At 46.4% G+C, this 20516-nt stretch overlaps 2 protein-coding genes across 6 annotated transcripts in view; one reads left to right on the forward strand and one right to left on the reverse strand.

The window, feature by feature from the left end:
• LOC146829091 (uncharacterized) overlaps positions 1 to 20516 on the forward strand; it is a 351679-nt gene that overhangs the window by 298851 nt on the left and 32312 nt on the right. The gene's annotated exons all lie outside the window — the stretch shown is intronic.
• ARL13A (ARF like GTPase 13A) overlaps positions 1 to 20516 on the reverse strand; it is a 304644-nt gene that overhangs the window by 267442 nt on the left and 16686 nt on the right. The window lies entirely within an intron of this gene.

The raw sequence follows: 20516 nt of genomic DNA on the forward strand, positions 1-20516 counted from the left end.
GGGTCGGCTTTGGCTTCTGCTCCTGTTCCTGGAGTCTGGCTTTTCTTGCCATGGGCCGCGGTGGTGGTGTCCCCTCCTTCTCCTGCTCCATGGCTCGGCGGGCGTCCCTTGCGCCCTCCTCCTCGTCGTGTTGTCACTGTTCTCAGCTGGTGCAAGTGGTGCGTGTTCACTTCTCCTGCCTCATTTTGAGGGTTCTGGTGATACCAGTTTGCCAGTAGTGTGCAATGTTGTATTCCCCACAAGCTCCCGTACGCAAGTTGTGACAGGTATTGCCTGGTGGTATTTTTACCGGGTCCTAACTGGAATGGCATGGAGTGCAAAAATAAACACTGGATTTAGGCCCAGATCTCTGTGCTGGCGTGAATGCATGACGTTGTTCTGCTTTCTGTCTATCATTTGTTTTTTTTGGGGCATTTTCACCAAGAGTGGGACGGGTTTGCCCGGTCGTGGGTCCCGTGCTCTCCATGCCACTGGTTTCAAGCAAATCCTGGCTCCTCCCTTGGGTGGCTATCCCCCTTCGTCGGGTTTTGTGTGGGCCCCCGGCTGTTCGTGACTGGGTTGTCTACCCTGATGAGGATCTTCCGTGGGGTGGGTTTTGTGCTCTTTGGCCTGGGTGTCTGGCGGTGCTTGTCTGGTCTGTCCGTTGGGGACCTCCCAGTCTGGTTGGTCCCGGTGCTCTGTGGGTTTTCCCGACTTCGCCTGTTCCCGTGGGTGTCCCTTCTCTTGCTCCGGTGGCTCCCTTCCCGCCCTGTCTGCCAGTTCGGCCGGTGGTCTTTGTGTTCTGGTCTCCCCTTCCCGGGTGTTGGCGGCCTTTTCAGCCTGTGGGGAGTGCATGGGTTCCTGGTCTGTGCTGGGTCGGTTGGTACGCTTTTTGGCGGATTTCTCGTCTGCCTTCTGATGACCGTTTCTTGGCTTGTTTTTGCCCCTGCCTTGTGGGGGTTTCTTGTTGCTCTCCTGGGCGGTTTGTACACTGCCTCGTTCTCCGGGGGGTATGCGGGCTTGCCTCGGTCACTTTCTTCCGGTTTGTGTCCCCGGTGCTGGCTTTCCTTCCTTCTGGGCTCATGGCTTTGCACCTGGGCTTGTTGGCCTGGCCTAGATGTTTGTCCTGTTGGTGAAGCTCGCCTGGGTGCTTCCCGATTCTGCCCCTGCGGATGGTGGCCCTGGGTGATTTTGCTCAGTGGTCCGTGTTGTGCCTCTGTGGGCGCTGGCTCACTTGGGTCTGGGGTTTTGTATCCTGCCACGGTTTAAATATCTCACTTGGGGCTTTTTGTTCACACTGTGCTTGTGATTGTCTGGGGGTGCTGGTTATCCCGATTCTCTTCACCGGTCAGGGCCCGGCGCTCCCTGTGCGGATTGGGTTCTCTTCTTCTTTGTCCCTGGTTTTTGGGGTACTGAGTCCTGCCGGCTCGGGTTTGATCCCTGGGGGTGTTGACTTTTCTCTGGCTCGTTCCGCCCTGCTCTTCTGTCTTTCTCGCCTTTGGTGGGTTGCTGCGTGTGGCCTTGCCCCTGTGTTCACTCCAGTTCCTGTCTGATCTCCGTTTTATTCGGCTGGGTCGGTCCTGGATATTGGTTGTGTATTTAGCCTCCTGGGTGCTCGCCTCGGAAGCTCTTTTGTTGCATGTGAAACATTGCGAGGGCGGTTTGCTTGTCCCCTACGCTGAGCTGTCTTGCTCGTTCTGCATTCCCTTTCCTTGTGGGTTCGTTGTGCTTTCTTGTGCATGGGGTCCCCTGGTGGGTGTTCGCCTTCCTGTTTGGGGCTTGGCCTTGGTCCTGGTCCTCTTCGGTGCCCTTGATGGAAGGGTCTCTTTGTTGTGGTTTCCTGCGGCCCCCGGAGTCTGTTTTGCCTTGCACCTGCCTGGGCTCTATGATTGCTGTGACCCTCCCGTTCGGGGACCCTTTGGACGGCTGTGGTCCGTGTCCCGCCTGCCTCTTCTGGCTGGTGGGGTTTGGGTGACCTTCATATTTGTTGGTCAGGTGGGGTGCTGGTTTCCTTTTCTGCACCTCCGTCCGTTCTTGGGGCTCCTGCCGGTCTGGGTTGGTTCCATCTGGTTCCTTTGCTTCTGCTCTTGATTGCCACCGGGCCTGGTGGATTTTGTTTTCTTCTCCCCTCCGGTCTTTTGTTTGGGGGTGGTTCGACTCTCTCGCTGTTGGTGGTCCACCGTGCGGTGTGGATGGGCTTCGGTCGGACTGTGTCTCTTGCTGCTGTGGCTTTTTTGTTGGGTCACTGTGATGGGGTTGCCCTCTGTTTCTTCAGTTCATATGGGGCCCCAGTGACTCATGAACTGTTTGGGTTTTTGCTCCCCTCTCGCTTTGGGCTGTCCTTTGGGCGGTCTTGGTGTGTTTGGACCGGCTTGCTGCTTTCTGTTCGAGGACCTGTTTGTGGTTGCTTTTGGCTCCGTGCGGTCTGGTGCCGTGTCTTCTCTGTCCTCGTTTGATCTTTGGTTAGGGCACTTTTTCTGACGGCACTTTGTGTCTCGGGGGTCCGGGTTTTCGGCCCTCCCGGTGCCTTGCTGTCCCGGGCTGGTTCCTCCTGCTCGTGGTTGCCTCTCTCTTGAGTGGTTCTTCCACTCGTCTGGCCTGTTGGATTTGCCCTCTTCCGTGGGGGTCCCATTCTGGTCCGTTGGTGTCTTGTGAGTTTCGATGAAGCCGCTTCGCTTTGGTATGTGCTCACTTTGTTAGTCATGTGACGAGGAAGACTAACGAGGAGGTAATGCCCCGATTACTTACCGGTAATCTTCATTACTCTGATTATAGTCTTCCTCGCCACATGAGTTCCCTTCCCTCCCTCCCTGTCTGGCTATCAGCTTCATGTTGTGCTTGGTAGTTTCAGGCTGGTGGTTTGGGCCGGCTCGCCTCTTATAGAGGTCAGGGTGTAATGGGTCAGCCATATTGGGAAGGGATGGAAGGCATGGGAGGCTGAATTTTTGCTTTGGAGGTTACTGGTGTGGAGCCGAAGGTCACTTTGCTAGTCATGTGGCGAGGAAGACTATACTCGGAGTAATGAAGATTACCGGTAAGTAATCAGGGCATTATCATTTACAATGCTAATAGATCAAGCTCTCGCAAATTCGAGACCTATTGCATTGCAAATGCTTGTTTCATTTATCCTAGGAGCTGTTACCCTTCTTCTCTGGTGGACTCATAAACACTCTAGCTTAAACTCATACTAAATCTCTTCAACTCATAGTTGCAGTCCTGGTGGCTTCTTGCCAAAGAAGTCTCAGGTTCTTTACACTATTCTCTCTGCACTTCAGTCCTGTCACTCATACAGCCAACTTCACCATATACATGGTTGAGGATGCGTTTGTAGAAGGTGATAGAGAGGAGCAGCCTCTAGTATCACTAGAAAAACTAGAGGACTCGAAAATTCTCTGTAGAGAGAGGGGTGCTGTGAGTCTTGCTAAGATAGACTCACCTAACCAGAGTTTTTTAGAATATACCACGTAAAGGTGGCAAGTAGCACTCTTGCTGCTCAGACAATCAAAAACTTGCATATTTGCCTACAATCTGATTGTTCCTTTTATTAGGCATCAATTGTTTTGTGTGATACATTCAGCACATGTTTCTCTCTGGCTGGTGGATCCTTAGAGCTTTCTCAGACCATTTTACTTTTTAAGTCACTTATTGGTACTCGCTTCAGAATTCATGTATTGGTGTCCTATATTCATCCTATTACTGGTTTCAGTTTCTGTTCTCTAGTAGATAAACATCTTCCTGTTAAGTGTGATGTTAGATGAAGTTCACAATCCCAGATTGTAAGAAATGGGTCGCGCCCATTAAATTCCTCCGTATTTTTTTAAATTTTACTGAGAGTGAGTCTCACCAACTGAGTCGCACTTACCATAAATTCTATGGAAATGGAATGAGTGCTGACCATCAATGTACGACTTTTAAGATAAGGCCGCTGCTGGTCAGCAGGGTAATGGGCAGGGACACCGGTATAATGCAATTGTGATGCCGCAGCGTTATTTGCATAGATATAGATTTGCAGCATTTTCCACATAATCCATCATCTGGTGCATAATCCACAGATTTTAACAACAAAAAAAGATTTCTAGCTCAAATGATTCAAAAGTTTCTATAAACTCAGTGGCGTGTTTCTTCGAGGTGGAAGGCCCTTTGGAAAGGGTAAATGGTCACCTTTCTGTTGCTTATTTCTGTATTTGGGTGTTAAACTGTTCCTAATGAGGTGCAACCAATACAGAGACAGTGTTAACATATAGAATTATAGATGGGTGACAGTGAATTATGGGGATGTTTTTCACTAAGTGGTTCTGAGTGATGTCAAATAGGCAAAGAGAGTGAAGCTCGAGCTGTCTATGATGTCTCTCAGAACCCTGAAGAAACAACATCCCTATAATTCACTTTTTACCCATATATAATTTTAAATTATGTAGTGCCCCGAAATCATCTGCTCCTGCCTTCAACTACTGTGCAGGGGCAGAATATAATGGGAGAGTTATAGATAACATGTCCTCTCCTCCCTGACGCAAATGTGAAAAAAAAATATTTTACCTTAACCAAAACCTACCACCTTCCCTACCTTGCTCCCCCCCCCCTGCAGCTGTGCTTTAAGCTTTCAGTCAGAGCAGACAAGCAGATCTGTGCTGACAGGCTCAGAGAGCCCTGTCAACAGGCATGGAAGGCCTTTATGAAATCACAACAGTTCATAACCAGTTTTATTGTCAACTGTTGTGATATCATAGCAAGGAGTTCTGACTTTCAGAAACTGAGATAAATGATAGAGGCTCTCTATGAGAGCCATACATAACAAGCTTAACAAGCATTGGCATAGCCAATAGGTCTCACCTTTGGGACCTTATAAGTGTTTAGTTATCCAGCACAATATCCTTGGTGCAACAACATCAACGGTTGCATGGCTAAACACTTATAAGGTCCCAAAGGCGAGACATATTGGCTATGCCAATGCTTGCATCCCAATGAGAGTGGTTCATGTAAAAATAAGTCTCACAGGAACACTAAAACTGCAGCCTAGAGACATTTATTTTGTGAGCCACACTTCTACCAGTATCTCACATATCTTGCGAGATACCGGCCAAGTACATTTATCACAATGTAACTCATTTTGTTAGTTTTTGTGTGAAAATGTTGTATATTTTGAGAAAACAATACTTACACCTAGCCCCTTGTTTCTCCTGACACTTATTCAATACCATGTATTTTTGGGAGGTGACATACCTCCAGCTACTGACTCTAACAGTACCCTTGCATAGCACATGGCAGCGCTTTCATGGCCAATCAGACTGCCCTTCACGGATGCCAGTGTAACATTTGAGATGACGCATCTTTAAATGTATGTCATAGGGATGTTCCCAGTGACAGATACTGTATGTCATCATCTGGAAACACAAAGCATAATGGAAGGTTGCTTGCATTTTAATTTTGGGGGTACTTTATATACTGTTTTCATCTTGGCGATGACGATTCGAAATAAATAGGAATTTACTAAGGGACTCCTGCCACGTGTCCTGCCTGGGTATGCCTCGGGGTTACCGCAGCCAGTCAGAATCTCTGCACGCTTTCGGAATGGACCTGCTACCAGGTTCCTGCTGACGAGCGCCTTTTCCTGAGAGTCTGAGCCGGCAGTGCTCACCTTGCAATGGCAACATTGCCGCCAGGACCGCGGTGAACAGATGAGGCACGTAATCCGTGGCTGTGAGGTGCTATGTGGCATTAGAGTAATGAGGTCTGACGGCTGGGGGTTCTGCTGGGTGGGAGGCGGTCAAGCACCGGCTAGTCCGAGGTACCCAGTCTGCAGGGGCAGGCATGTACGGCCGAGGACCGCATGCCCTGAGAACATCCGGTACATGTGGTACTCGTACGCCAAGCACGCTACCCCTTTGCGCTTTGCAAATGCTATGTGACACCCCACGCAGTCTTTTCCTTTGTATGCCACCCACCCAAAGCCTTCACAGCTCTGCCAATAGTGCCTCATCTGTAGCAACTCTTTATTCTGCAAAAAAGAAAAATCTGTGAAGCTTCCCTGTGGATCAGAACCAGCCTGCTATAAGCCCTACAGACAGTTCTTGGAATGTATAACATTCCTGGCCAGTATCCTAGAGAGGTACTTTTGGGGACGTGTTCCTGACCCCCAAACACCTCCCTCAGTCCCGAAGCAATTCATGCTGAACCACTAAAATCCAGTTAATTGCTGAATTACAGCTCCCCTCTCTCACGGAGACTTCAAGACTGTCGGTGCAAGTGAACTGCTGTGTGTTCTCTGCAAACACTCGGAGGATCAAACAGGATCACGGAACCGGAATACCTTACTTGTGAATTAACAGATATGCGAAGGAAAATATGAAACCACCAGTCAAGAAAAAAAATGGCTATTTAGGAAGATAGTCCATATCACATTAAGGTAAAACAGACAGCACGCCTATGTACTACAGTTCCTCAAATTGATGTATGAAGACAGCACCTTGCCCCTCAAAGCCCTAAGCACTGACAAACTGGCACTACTAATTGGGTGACTGGTGGACTGGGCTCAAACGGTCTACTGTTATCAAGGTGCTGCAGAAGAATTAACAACCCGATATGAAAATACCTGAACCTGGGATTTAAAAAAAAAAGTGCGTCAAAGGCAGCATTGGACGTGTCAGAAGCTCTGATAATGGCTGGGGATTGTTGTTCTGACGGCCGACCGAAGATCAGAGTGGGCACCATGGAACGGGGGGCTACAGCTGAAAGTTGTTTGTTACGTGAGGCGAGGGAGCTGTGAATTGAACTATGCACTATAATGGACGCAGAGGTAAGCCAAAGAGCGCAGCGACTGGGTAGCAAAGGCAACTCACGCTGAACAGACACAAGCGTGTGGGTATTACGCTCAACGCGATATACCTGCGTTGACCAGTGGTGTGAAGTGACGTAATCAAATACTGGGAAATAATAACGGAAAACCTTCAGAGTTGGAGATGAAGGTGAGAGAGGGGAAGGAAGCGGACGCCTGGAAGGGCGGTGGGGTCATGGTGACGAGAAAGGCGCGCCTCGCGCTGAAGGAAAAACAAGCTGCGAGACGCGTTCTGTGGTGGGGAGGGGGAGGGGCATTGAAGCGAGGGGCGGGCGCTTGGGTGAGCGAGAGAAAAGCCAGATGGCGCCTCTGCTCGTGCCTGTGCACGTAACCGCACACTGTATGCCACACAAAGCTGTGGTTGGACTTTTGAAAGCCCACTCACTAAATGTCTCGCCAGAGCAGCGAATGAGCTGGCTCAGGCGAGACCGAAAAATGACAAAAAAATGAAGTAACACCATCACAAAACCCTGCTGCAAATTTTGACCCTCCCCTACTGCATAATTCCAGTAGCCCAGGTAATAGGCCTTAGGTAGGGTATACCAAACTAATGAGCATACACCTGTGCATATGTATGCAGAAATGAGCAAGTGAGGCTACCATCTAGTTCAACTGGTATCTAAACACAGGTAGCCTGTCAGCTGGCAAACACGAGGCACGTGTGGGCAGCCTGCCTTTCTGAGAAATTCGCTATTGAGAGACTTTCATGCGGGCTGTGAAAACCACTTTTGGGAGTGTGAGGCACTGGATTTTTCGAGAGCGAGCTTTACTCGGCTTAAGGACGTTCATTTTGACCACGAGCACCAGTACATGCAGGACAACGAAGTGCAAAGAACTGTGAGTGCACAACTGCTCTCAAGTGGCGAGCATTGGTGCATGTGGGAAGGCATGTTGTGACAGAATAGAGATTTGGGGGGGCGGCCGACCAACGGGAGGCTCCCCCCCACTCCCGGTTTTGGGCCGGGGGGGCAGCCAGAGCACGGGGGCGGGTTGGGCTGGTTTTGGGCTACTTGGGCTGGTTGGGCTCCTTTTGGGCTGGTGGGCTATATAGCCGGGCATTTTGTGTGGCGACCCACCATTTTGGTGGATCGTGACACAACGGCCGGCTGGGTGGTTGGCGCGAGCTTTGTCCCGCCCTCCCTCCCTAAGAGTTTGTGTGCGCCCCACCCTCTCTTTTGGGGGGTGGGGGTTTCGGTTCTGTCTTGGCAGTCGGGGTGGTTTTCTTGGGGACAGGTGCATCGGGGGGATGCTTTGTTCGGGGTTGTCGCTGGAACAGGTGCTGGTGTGGTGCGCGAGGATTTGGGGGCGTTTTTCCTAGGTCATTGGGGATATATACTGAGCTATGGTTACGGTGGGATAGAACATAAGAAGTTACCTAGTTAGGTAGGGTAGGAAAGTTAGGAATTGTAAGTTGTGTTATGATTGTTGCAGGGGGGGGGAACAATTTTAGGGGAGGGGGTGGGGGGCCAGATAGGAAGGCTATATTTAGTGAGGATTAGTTTTGTACGGCACAGGCCAAGGTATGTTTTTATGTAAGGTGCACCTGTTTCCAATAAAGCGTCCTTTTTCACACCAACAAGCTAGTCTGTGGTCTGTGCTGCCCCCCCTTAGGGCCCAAAGAGAACGGATTATGAAACATGAGGTCACGCACTGGCATGTTGTGACAGAAAGAGAACGGATTACGAAACATGCACACATCTGCGGCCATATTGCTTTGGGAAATGATTATGAATAAGGCTACTGGCCACATATGTATTGAGACAAATAACGTGTTGCATATTATGTTCTTGTTCTTCGTTGTTCACACATCACATTCATTCAGTCACGGTGCACTGTGGTTATAACGGCAACAGGCGAGTCAGGTTATTCCTATATTTGGATTACGTTTTTTTTCAGCCTAAATCAAATTTGTAAAACCTGATTTTTTTCATGGTATTTTCTTCCTGGTGGTTCCTTGCATTATTTCTTCAGTGCTAGTATGACTATCACATGTGGGAATACGCCTCCATCATTTTCTAGTGGTCCCAATAAGCCTAGCATGAAATAAGACAAATGGCTCAGACATTTTCAGAATTACTGTTTGGCTATTAATGGAAACACTTTTCCACCAGAAAGGAAGAAGGTTTTGCTATTAAATTTGACGGGTTTAGATGGTGAAGATATATTTGAACACTAAACGTCTAGAGCGCCACCACATGGAGTGGAAGCAGGGGACTATGATTGCTTTTCAGAACCATTAGATAGGCTAAAAAGAGATTCAGTGAACAGCCACACATAGTGTGATAGAGGTTGTGTTTTTATACCTGTCACAAACTGTTGGATGAGTCTGTGGATTCATATGTATCTGCTTTGAGAATTCGTGCTGCTAAATTTTGTGTATTTTGTGTGCATATAGACACATATATTAGGGATCAATTAATCATATGTTGCTCAAACAAAAAGATTCAAGAGCAGCTCTTACACCAGTGCAATCCCTCATTACAGAAAGTAATTGTCATGGCTAAGAGTGTGGAACAGTCTTTTAACTCTTTTAAAACTATTAACTTTGATAGTGCTACTTTGGGGGTGGCTGCATTGATGAAAAATATTAACGAGCCCATGGACACTTAAGCATATGCACCTATGGTTGGCACGAACACCATGGTACTATGCAATTGTTATGGATCAAAAATGTAGCTCTGCACAATTTAAAGCATGTCAGCCAAGGGTAAAGAATGTTTTAAATGGGGCAAAGCTCGGCATTTAGGGGTTGTTTGTAAAAGTGTGGCAAAAAGAGAATCCAGCATCCAGGAGGATTGCAGAGACGATAATATATCTGTGGAAAATGTTGTGCTATGTTTGAGAGAACATAGTGTAGGTGATGGGTCTGGTTCTGATGAAGATGTTCTGAAGATCCGTATGGTTGCTGATAATAATACAACAAGTGATGTGGATATGGAACCATATATGCCGGATGTATGACGTTACAACGCATACTATTACAACGCATACCTTTACAACGCATTTTTTACAACGCACAATCCATTACAACGCATGACATTACAACGCAGTACACTACAACGCATTTTTAAAAACTACCTTTACAACGCATATCCATTACAACGCATACTACCTTTACAACGCATACCATTACAACGCATAATATTAAATTGCATTTAAGGTAAGTATTAGATAGTATAGGGTTAAAAATTACTATTCTAACTCCAGGGGGTGCAACAGTAGGGTAAGTGTTGGATAGTATAGGGGTAAAAATTACTATTCTAACTCCAGGGGGTACAACAGTAGGGAAAGTGTTGGATAGTATAGGGGTAAAAATTACTATTCTAACTCCAGGGGGTGCAACAGTAGGGAAAGTGTTGGATAGTATAGGGGTAAAAATTACTATTCTAACTCCAGGGGGTGCAACAGTAGGGTAAGTGTTGGATAGTATAGGGGTAAAAATTACTATTCTAACTCCAGGGGGTGCAACAGTAGGGTAAGTGTTGGATAGTATAGGGGTAAAAATTACTATTCTAACTCCAGGGGGTGCAACAGTAGGGTAAGTGTTGGATAGTATAGGGGTAAAAATTACTATTCTAACTCCAGGGGGTGCAACAGTAGGGTAAGTGTTGGATAGTATAGGGGTAAAAATTACTATTCTAACTCCAGGGGGTGCAACAGTAGGGAAAGTGTTGGATAGTATAGGGCTAAAAATTACTATTCTAACTCCAGGGGGTGCAACAGTAGGGTAAGTGTTGGATAGTATAGGGGTAAAAATTACTATTCTAACTCCAGGGGGTGCAACAGTAGGGTAAGTGTTGGATAGTATAGGGGTAAAAATTACTATTCTAACTCCAGGGGGTACAACAGTAGGGAAAGTGTTGGATAGTATAGGGGTAAAAATTACTATTCTAACTCCAGGGGGTGCAACAGTAGGGAAAGTGTTGGATAGTATAGGGGTAAAAATTACTATTCTAACTCCAGGGGGTGCAACAGTAGGGTAAGTGTTGGATAGTATAGGGGTAAAAATTACTATTCTAACTCCAGGGGGTGCAACAGTAGGGTAAGTGTTGGATAGTATAGGGGTAAAAATTACTATTCTAACTCCAGGGGGTGCAACAGTAGGGTAAGTGTTGGATAGTATAGGGGTAAAAATTACTATTCTAACTCCAGGGGGTGCAACAGTAGGGTAAGTGTTGGATAGTATAGGGGTAAAAATTACTATTCTAACTCCAGGGGGTGCAACAGTAGGGAAAGTGTTGGATAGTATAGGGCTAAAAATTACTATTCTAACTCCAGGGGGTGCAACAGTAGGGTAAGTGTTGGATAGTATAGGGGTAAAAATTACTATTCTAACTCCAGGGGGTGCAACAGTAGGGTAAGTGTTGGATAGTATAGGGGTAAAAATTACTATTCTAACTCCAGGGGGTGCAACAGTAGGGAAAGTGTTGGATAGTATAGGGGTAAAAATTACTATTCTAACTCCAGGGGGTGCAACAGTAGGGTAAGTGTTGGATAGTATAGGGGTAAAAATTACTATTCTAACTCCAGGGGGTGCAACAGTAGGGTAAGTGTTGGATAGTATAGGGGTAAAAATTACTATTCTAACTCCAGGGGGTGCAACAGTAGGGTAAGTGTTGGATAGTATATTACTATATTATGCGTTGTAATGGTATGCGTTGTAATGGTAGTATGCGTTGTAATGGAATGCGTTGTAAAGGTAGTATTTAGAAATGCGTTGTAGTGTCCTGCGTTGTAATGTCATGCGTTGTAATGGATTGTGCGTTGTAAAAAATGCGTTGTAAAGGTAGTGCGTTGTAAAAGTTGCGTTGTAAAGGTTGTTCCCCATATATGCCACCATTGTGTGAGATCAATATTGATGGTAGGGCATTAAAGGTCATGGTTGATTCTGGATCTCCATACAATATTATCTCAGATTCTTTTTTCTCAAGAATTGGCAAGATAAAACTTTGGAACCCACTGATGTTAGGGTGTATGGGTTTTGGGGAAAAGATATCAACATGATGGGCTATTTTGTGTCGGACATAAGATTTAAACATAAAACTATTATTGGTAAGGTGTAGGTTGCAGTAGATGGAATACAAGTATTGGGTTGGAGACATCAAAGGAAGCTTGATAACACCCTTCATCCCAATTCCAAAGTCCAAGTAGGTTTGGCTAAAGAGATGGTGAGGGTTCAGAGTGTGTTGAGTGGGGAAAACAATTTGAAAGGTATACTTGACAAACATAAAAGTTTATTTCTTAAGGAATTAGGAAAGGTGAAAGTTTTTTCCCACCATATTCAAATGCAGAAGAATGCTGTACTCACCAAGCATAACTTGAGGCATTCGCCATTATCAGTTTGTAGTGCATTACTCTAATGTTAAGGAAAATGTGTAAGGAACAGGTAATTGAATCAGTTAATTCATCAGAATGGGTTTCTCCAATTGTTTTGGTTAAAATGGGGAACTCAGAATGTGTGTTGATCTGTGGTCGGCTAATAAACAGATTTTGGCGGACTGCCATCCTTTGTCTAAGGTACATGAGTTATTCCCAAAATTGGATAGGGCAAGATATTTTTCTATCATTGATCTGAAAGCAGCTTATGTTCAGGTTGAGTTAACACCTGAGTGAAGACATATTTCGACATTCATTACTCCGGATGGGGCGTTAGCAGTGCTTTAAATGGGCCGGTACTCACCGGTACTGGGTACCGGCACTTCTGAATTTTCTGGCCCTCAGTACTGGCACTTCTCATTGGCCAGGGAGAGTACCGGTACCCTTGTAGATGGCACTGCAGGCTCCGGTTATTTATCTCCTCTAGCACAGGGCAGATGCCGCTCTGCTTCTCAGGAGCTTGTAAGAGCGCCAAGCCTCATGCTGAGTCCCTGCTGGAGATTCCAGCAGCGCCCATGTGAATGGCCTGAGCCTGCAGGGGGCAGAGGGCTTACCGTGCGTCACGCTGTGACTAACAGTCCAGGGTCTAGACAGACCCTTCACTGTCGATCATGTGCCCGAGGACTATTCTGCTGAAAGTGCTTTAGCCCCACCCCTCCCCTCTCTATCAGGTGTGTAAATGGGTTGGGACGGGCAGTCAACCAGGATATTGATTGTACTGGCCATTCTAAAGCAGTGACAGCCCAACAAAATCCTCTGCCTTCGCCAAAGCCGGTTTTCTTTTCATCTTTTTGTTCAGGACAGGAGCTGCTTCTCTTGGACGGAAGGAGTAGGGATGAATGTAAAGACGTGAGGTGGTTGAGTTTTGAAATCATGAATCGTCTCAGAAATTGTATTTTAACACACATTTCTGTAAAGTCAAATCTGGTGCATTTCTTAACTTTAATTTTCCAGACGGCAAATTTAGGGGATGAGTGCAGCATGGAAGGGTGAACTGGAGACAAGTACGGAAAAACCAGGGATAAAATGTAAGACTTGTGGAGAGTAAGCAAAAGAGGAGCAGAACTAGTGAGAAGTTTATAGGCTGGGTGAAGATTAGAGGCAAGTGGAGATAAAAGGGAGATAATCAGGACACTCAGATTTTAGAGGGAATGTGGAGAGATAAAGCGTGTGCGTGTGTGTGCACGCTTGAGAGCATATAGTATTGTGCCACATAACAGCATGGCATTAAGAAGCAGCAAATATTACAGAACGATAAACTGTTAACATATCATCCTTTTTGGGTTTCATTTTGTGTAATGAGTTAACCTGTTTTGGTTACATAAACACATTTATCGTGTTTTTCATAGTTGCTGCAACTGATATAGAAGTCATTATGTATCGTCATATGTTGTCCTAAGCCCCGCCCCTAGCCCCGCCCACTCACCACGCCTCTAGCTCATATTAATGAGTACCTGCACTTATTTTTTCCCATTTAAAGAACTGGGCGTTAGATACATCAGAATGCTGCTTGGACCTGTGCCTGCCACATTGGAATTCCAGAAATTTATGTTTAGTCTTTTCAGGGATATGGATGGGATGGTTGTGTTCCAGGATGACATTTTGGTGTATTCTGAAACGGCAGATCAACATTTCAGCATATTGAGCAAAGTGTTGAGTGAAAAGGCAATGACTATTAGTCTTGACAAATGTAAATCTTTCGCTCAGGAAGTAGAGTATTTGGGGCACACGATTGCAAAAGCAGGTATTTATCCCAAAAGGATCTGTTGGAGTCAATTCAGAATATGCTGAATTCTGATAGTAAAGAACAACTCAAATCATTATTGGATTTATGCGAATTTTACTATAGGCTCGTACAGAAATTTGCTGATATTGTTTTTCCTTTGAGATCTTTACTTTAAAAATGAATGAAATTTGAGTGGTCTGAGGAGCATACTTCAGTATTCAATAGTTTGAAAGAGGCAATAATTCAATCTAAACCGTTGTCCTAACTTACTCACAATGCGGTGAATGTGGTTACAGTGAATGCTAGTGCCACTGGTTTTAGTGCTGTTTTTTGGCAAATTACGGATGGTGTAGAACACACTATTGCCCTAATCTTCTAGACCATTACTAGTGGCTGAATCTAGATATTCCACTACAAAATGAGAGGTATTAGGGTGTACTTGGACAGTAGAACATTTCAAAATGTTTTTGTGGGGCAAACCTTTCCATCTTAAAACCGTCCATACACCTTTGAGAACATTTTTCTCAAAATCCTCATTTAGATTAGTGAGGTTAGTTGCCAAATTGTACGAGTACAAGTTTACTGTGATGTATATACCAGGAGCACAAAATGTGAGAGCTGATTGCTTGTCTCGTCTATCAGGTGAAGTTCAATCGCCTAATGGTATGCAGTTACAAGAGGAATGTGTGGTGACAACCTTAGAGGATGGAGTGCTTTCGGTAGGACACGTTTTGTCAAAAGGTGAATGGTTGACTGCTGTTTCTAATAATGACATGTTAAAACAGCTTAACGAGTACATTTTGAATGAGTGGCCATTGGAAAAGCACTAATCAAAAGAGCTTCAAGTATTTTGGAAGGTTAGAGATGCTTTATTTCTGGAAAATGATGTGATTGTTAAGGGTGGACGTTTTGCTCCACCTAAGGCATTAGAAATAGACTGGTTTCATTGGCTCATTTGGGTCATATGGATCAAACAAGTACATTAAAAAGGCTAGAAAGTTATTCTGGTTGCCATAAATGGACAATGACATTGTTAAGTTTGTTGAAAACTGTCCTTTGTGTTTGAATTCTGATTGTATTCAAACTACCTTTCCAGAAGATCCTTGAACAAAGTTAGCTATTGATTTATTGGGGCCTTATGAAGTTATTGAGTATGGAAAAACATACATTTTGGTCATGATTGACTTTTTTTGAAAATGGGTGGAATTGAAATGGATTTCACAACACAATACAGAGTATTGTTTTTTTTTTTTTTTTTTTTTTTTAAAAACCTTTATTTGTGCATATGAAAAGAACAAATACGGGCCTACAACCGTCAGGCCGGCCACGGTACGGTTAAGCACTGGTACAAACATTACATCCCCTGCGCATCCACGGTCAAGATTAGCAACGAGTCATGAGGTATACACTGGAGAGATCCTTGACACCAGGGGAAGGAGAAGTGAAGGTTAATTTTAAGGTTTTCAAAATAATTTTATCAGGGAAAAAATCAGTAAAGAATAAGAACCAAGGAGATTCGAGTCCGCAAGATAGCTTCACCACACGGGAGAGCAGCAGCATCATTAAAACGGTCATGGAAGAAAAATCTCAGGCAGTGAGGCGATGCAGTTATATAACAGGATAGTCACATGAGTAAATATGCACCCCTCCAGAGCCGCCCCCACTCAATCCACCCCACACCCGGACCCCGAATCGAAACAAGTATAGCGCAGAAACATAAAAGAAAAAGGCCCATAGAACTAAGTAGAAACAGTGAATTACCCCCCCACCCTACACCAATGCGGAGGCTACGGCCTGCCCCCCCCCCCAGGATAGTGCCTGTCGCCCAATGAACCCGAAATATAGACAAGAGAGAAAGTAGGAATAGAGTAAAGAAAAATAAGAGAACAGAGAGGTAAGTGGGGAGGAGCCTACGCTACCCCAGAGCGCCCGAAACCATCGGCCAGCTATGGCCTCCACACACTGAGAACCCACTACGCCAAAAGCGGTCGTGTGAGGATAACGTGTCACAACAATTTAAATGAAGGCGGACAAACCGCGACGAGTGCGCACAACATATGCAAACAGTTCCAGTTCCAGTCCAGCCCATCCGTGAAACCATGGCGATATAAATCAGTTCAGCCCTGGCCCGATCTCGGGCTTAAGATTACACCAGCCCCTACATGAAGGCCCCGCACCCCGTGCAGACAAAGACAATATGGCCGCTTGGGAGAAGATGGTGAAGTAGAGTCACAAAATGGCCGCCGACCATCTATTGAGGTCCCCTTGTGCACCACATAAAGTCCAGACCTGGCATGTAAAGTACAGGAGTTCCACAGAAAAGAAGCAGTAGGCCACCATGAACGGTTCCTCGAGGACGTCAGGTGTCGCTCTGCTGGATACTCTTGCGGGCACGGTGAGGCAGGCAACAACGAAGCAGGCAGCAATGAACAGGGAGACAAAGTAACCGCAATTGAGCTGGAGAGCGATTGATCCTGGGTGCCGGTAAAGCCAGATGCAGGCACCAGTGTAGCACGATCATAAACAGCCATTGCGTCCCCGCAAGAGGACAAAAGCACTGGCAGACCCACGCCTTGTTGATGACAAACGGGGTGCTCACGACCCGCAGCCGACAGTATGGAGTCAAACCGCTCACTCAGCGCTTGCAGGCCAAGACACATTTGTAGACGAAAGTCCCGCAGGGCGGCCAGAACGGAGCCGCATGTCAGCGGAGGCAGCGCCCCCACATCGGTAGCAATCCGGGACGGCACTGTGGAGCTGGTGTCTGGTAGAGGGAGGGCGAAGCGGGCAGCGGGCGAGACCGGAGTAGCATCCCCCAGCTGCGAGCAGGCAATCAACGCCATGTTTTACCGCAGAACGGTACAGTGGCCAGGGGGGGGGTCGTAGCAAGGAGGCAATTCCCCTCAGGTCTGCGCCGCAAACGGGAAAAGCCAACAGTCGCTGCCCTTCCCTCGGGTTCTCTTTGCAGCCGACTAGGCAATAGAAGAAGGGGGTCTGCAGCCTCCCACAGCGCGGTCCACAGAACGGGGCAGGAGACCCGCCGCACCGGGGCTTACCCTATAGCTCCAGCCCATCAGGTGCGGGGTGCAGGAGGTGTCCGGGCGTCCCTCCCCCGGCTCATCCGGCGACAGTCCGTGGTGTGAGGTGGGACCGGGACCTCGGGGCTCAGGTTTACGCTAGCGGGTCCGGTAACTGCGGAGCTTCCAGGGGGCCGGCCAAGGCCACAATAGAGCAGGGGTCCAGTGCGGAGAACAAAAGCACCAAGAACTCCGGCGTCCGGGCGGGCTAAGACTCCGGGAAAGCGGCGGCGCGGTCAGCGCGTCGTCGCACACGTTGCACCTCGAAAATCGGCGAGGATAGGAGTCAGGATGATAGTCCGAGGCCAAGGGCCGACGGAGCCGGGCGCTCAAGCGTCTGCTCCGGTCGCCATCTTGGCTCCTCCCCCAATACAGAGTATTTTAATGATTTTCTTCACTACACTGTTAGAAGAAATGGCCTTCCTGACTATATTTTTACTGATAATGAAACACAATTTACGTCCAGTAAAATGGTTAATTATTTTAGGAGTGTAGCTATCCAACATATTAAGACAGCTTTATATTCACCAAACATGAATGGTTTGGTGGAAAGATTTAACAAGACATTAGTGGAAGGCATTCAATGGGCTCTTAGATTGAGGATTGATGTTAAAAAACGTGGCAGATTTGCTATGGTCATATCACTGCACGCCAATTCGTACAACCAGATTTTCTCCTTTCACGTTGTCAAAGGGAGGAAACCAAACGAACTGAATCCGGGTTGGTTGCTTTCCAGAGCAAAGACATGTCATTTGAAGGCAATGTATGATATGGTCAAAAGTAATGTTGAAATGAAGGAAATAAAAAGTCAAAAGTTGGCGTGTTTCTAAACAAACTGCATCACGTGTTGGGGATCCGGTCAAAATTAAACTACCTGGACATGTAGAGAAAGGGTGTTCCAAATTTTCCAAGTTAGGGGAAATTGTTAAAATTGGGAAAGCGCCAGCTTTGCATAACAATGGCACATGACAGAGCTTTGAGATTAGCTAGGGTGAATACTGACAAAAAGGGTTTCAATGCAAGTGATGAACCTGATTTTGCCTGTGAATCTGTTAAGAAATAATTCTGCTGACAGTGAAGTAGTCACTCCTGAAATAGCTGTTTTAGCAGGAGATATGGGAAACAGGAAACGGAAAAGGAATACTCGGTTACCTAAAAAAGGTGATGATTTTGTTACGTACTGATTTACTGTAATTTTTTTGTTTTGTTTATTTTTTGTTTTTGTTTTATTGTTTAAGGACGGGAGTTACGTGGGAGGCTTTCCAGTATTTGCTCTAAGTATTCTACATGTTTTATGATCTATAACTAAGTTTCTTGTACACACATGTACCTCCCAACATGATTGGTGTTTATCTTTGTATTCATTGGTCAAGTATTGTCTGTGCTTATGTTACATTCTGAGTTCTCTTGGGGGATTCTTTATCAGTTTGATCTTGACTTTACTGTGCATGGTTGCTCCAATAACGACCTGCGACTTTTCTACATACAGCTTCTGTATCCACCTTATTGATTTACCACACTATCCTCTGGGGCCCAATGCGAAATATGCTGTCCTGGGGTACCCCATCTCCCCAGGACAAAATAGGCAGCCAAGATTTTGCAGCGATACCCCCCCATGCCATTGTCTTGAGAAGCAGGCTCACCCTTCTCTAAGCCTCCTGCCTGTGGTCAGTGTGGGTGAAAGGGACACTGGTTCCTGCTGGTTCTGTCCGCAAGAAATGGTGCTGAGCATGTGGGGAGCTAGCCAGTCCTTTAGGGGCCTTTGGGTTTCCCCGCAACCCTCAACAAATGGCAACATCAGGCACCCTAGTCAAAAAATGGAGCACACGAGGCCACACGTATGAAAAAGTAAGCATTTCCTGAAAGTAGCAAGGCCACTCATTTACAATGCACCTCTAAGGGGCGAAGAGCGCCCCTAAAGCCCTTGCCAGGGCCCAAACATGTGCATCTTTGTTCTTGTGGTTTCCCAAAAAGGTCAGGGGCCCCAACAGCAGTTTAGTAGAGTGGCTGGGTGTATTGCAGGAAGTGCAGTGGTCCCTTGGAAAGAGTTGCTCAAAGTTGCCATGTGTCTCCCACATGGCTATATAGATGGCCCTGTGAGAAGCTTTCAGCGCTGTCACAGAGACTGTGGAGTGTCAGGATTCCTATTGGATCGTCCAAAAGCTGCGATTGAAAAATGACTCATGTCTACATGTTGTTAAATCTGCAATGCTTTATTGAATATCTCACATGAACAGTGGGTCATAATACATATTCATGAATCTCACTGAGAGATGGTGCAATCAGAGGATGTGATTAATGTTGTTTAATAATGTTGTTAGCAATGGGTTTAAATGCCATAGTTCCATTTTTACAATTGTTGTGATACAATGGCAAAGCCAGTAGGCCTGGGTCGGATTAGTAAGGAGGGCACGCGGGCAATGGGCCGGTATCTAGAATGCAGCTGTGGGCTGCCTATTTGGGCAGCGTCGTGGCCGATTTGAGCTATTCTGGTCCTGCCAGCTACCCAGTAGGGGCCTGAGCGGGCTTTCCAGAGGTAGACGGGCCGCAATTACCTCCTGTTTTACCAATCGGCGGAGGTGTCATTCCCAGTCTCTCGCTGGGCCGGCCCTTTAATGCAAGCAGATTGCGCAGGGGCAGGGGGCCTGATCAGAAGTGGCCTCACTTATATCCAGGTGTGGTTCACCATATTGACCTAATCTGTGCACAAAGAGTCCTGGCAACATTTGCATTTATCTTTATCTCGGTGAAGTTAAGAAAACATGCCTCTTTTAGAGAGCCTCTCCCCCCCTTCTTTTCACAATGCTGAAGCAGTGTTTTGGGAAGGTACAATCCGCAAATGTGGCCCACTTTTATTTAGGGTGCCCGGGTGTGGCATCCTGAGATGTTACTCCTGTTGCTAGGCAGTGAAGAATGTTGTCATCTGTATGGGTCTTATGATGTAATGACTAGTGAGACAGTTGCTGCCAAGCTTTCATCTCTACAAGACCTGTTAATGTGGATGGGATCTTTCTATGGAATAAATCTACCTAAAAGAGCCTTCCTGGTTGGTGTCCTTCTTACATTTGGCGACTGAGGATGGGATACATCGTAAAGGATTAATTTCATACACCATAAAGGATTAATTTCAACTATGGAAAGATCTCAACATTCCACAAATCACCAAAGCTGCTAAACGGGTGGTGAGATATCTATTTCACGTGTACTTCTCTACACAGTTTCATCTTGGATTGTGATGTGCTGTTGTCTTATCTATTGCACGGGTGCGTCTCTGGACTGTTTCACCTGTACCCCTATGGACTGATTGAGCTTAGATTGCAATGCCCACCGTTGGATGCAAGGATATTGTTCATTGCACTAGCGATTTTTCACTCGCCGTTGTCACCTAGAATGCGCGTCAATTGTGTTGCTGGGGGACTAGTGCTGCTCACTGTTAATTGAAACTCGTTACTTCCCCTGGTTTTGAACTGGCGCGGGACGCTGATGATTGCGGCTGTATTGTGCCTCCATAACCGACTGTGTTTAA

This window comes from Triturus cristatus, chromosome 5_2 (genome assembly GCF_964204655.1).
Source record: "Triturus cristatus chromosome 5_2, aTriCri1.1, whole genome shotgun sequence".
Classification (NCBI taxonomy): Eukaryota; Metazoa; Chordata; class Amphibia; order Caudata; family Salamandridae; genus Triturus; species Triturus cristatus.